Here is a 1846-nt window from a genome sequence, read left to right as displayed (position 1 = left end):
CAAAAAATCAGTAGCGATCCTTTTTTGTAGTGTATTTAATATAACTATTAAATATTATAATTATTTGCAATCGAAGAACAGTGTCTCCAAAATGTAGGATCATTAATGATATTCAAACTAAATATAATATCCTACATTTTATTTCGGGTTAAATTACCAGCTCAACTGACATTAAATTTTATAGGTTTCTTTCTAACAGGCAATAGTTTTAAATGTAAAGGTCTCCAGTCTCCGAAGTCCGAATTTCGAAGTAATAACTAATAACCGACTTACCAGTTACCGAGACCTTGAATCTTGAGTTAAAAAATTTGCTTATAAATAAATAACTGATTCTTTTCGTGTCCAATATCATAAATCAAATAAAATACTAGTTCTTTATTGTTATTCGACAAAAATAAATAAATACATATCAAAAAAATTAATGAAACTTAAAAGTTAATAACTTTTAACTTTCATACTTTCAATAAATAACTGATTCTTTTCGTGTCCAATATCATAAATCAAATAAAATACTAGTTCTTTATTGTTATTCGACAAAAATAAATAAATACATATCAAAAAAATTCATTTATATTTAATTACTAGTTAGTTTAGGATGGTCATGTATTACATACTGCTGCGATAATAATGTCGTAATGAAAGTAGGACGTTGCATTTCTCCGTCCTGTGATATTCCAATAAGTTGTATATTGAGTTCTAGAATGTTGTATCAGGATTCAGGATTCAGGATGCAAACGACCGTACACACACCTGCGATAATAACCGACGCTCTCTCGGGAAGCAAATACCGCATGCGATACTCTGTGGCGATGTGACTCTACTAATGGCGTTTTCACATTATCCGATCCGATATGTACGAATTGAAATGTACGAACCGATATCCGATATAAGGCTGAACAATATGAAAGACAGGTACTGTATATTTCATACGTTTTACTTACCCCGGTACGGATCGGCGTCCGACACCGATATCGGATCGGATAATGTGAAAACGCTTTTAGTCCTAAAGGTACACATACACGGGACAGTGAAGAATGTTACTAGGTATGCCAAATTGCTTGAAATTTTGTCACAGTAAAGCCTGTGTGTATACAAATACACTAGTTTTTGTTGCAGTCAAAAATACCTAGTAGTTTTGATTTTATAGGGATTCAAAGTTTTGAAAAATGTCGAGTCCCGCTAACAGTCCCGCGACCGCTTGTGACGTCATAACTCATAAGTCATAGCACAATTCTGCCGCGCGGGCCCCATACAATAAACGTGATTTTTTGTTCTATCTCAACAACGGCAACATGTAGGCACTTGAAATTTTCAACAAGGTCTTAATTATATGTGTACTTTAATAATTAATAATAATATTATGATAAAATAAAAATTAAGGGGGGCTCCCATACAAAAATCACGATTTTTGGCCTATTTTGCTCTATAAACTATATTCTCTATTTTAGACGTCGTCTATTATAGACGTGGGAGACCCATGCTTCGGCACACTGGGCCGGCTTGACCGGAGAAATACCACGTTCTCACAGAAAACCGGCATGAAACAGCGCTTGCGCTGTTTCGTCGAATGAGTGAGTTTACCGGAGGCCCAATCCGCTACCCTGTTCCCTTTCCTACCCTCCCCTATTCCCTTCCCATCCCATCCTTACCCTCCCCTGTTACCCTGTTCCCTCTCAAAAGGCCGGCAACGCACCTGCAGCTCTTCTGATGCTGCGAGTGTCCATGGGCGACGGAAGTTGCTTTCCATTGTTGCAAGCCATCCGATTTATAAGCAAAACAAGTAGTTGTAACCGTACGACGCGGTCGCCTGGTTGCCGTGTAACTTCACACTACTATATTATTACAC

The sequence above is a fragment of the Aricia agestis genome, chromosome 1 (genome assembly GCF_905147365.1).
Source record: "Aricia agestis chromosome 1, ilAriAges1.1, whole genome shotgun sequence".
NCBI classification, from domain to species: domain Eukaryota; kingdom Metazoa; phylum Arthropoda; class Insecta; order Lepidoptera; family Lycaenidae; genus Aricia; species Aricia agestis.
Note: the sequence above shows the minus strand (reverse complement) of the source record.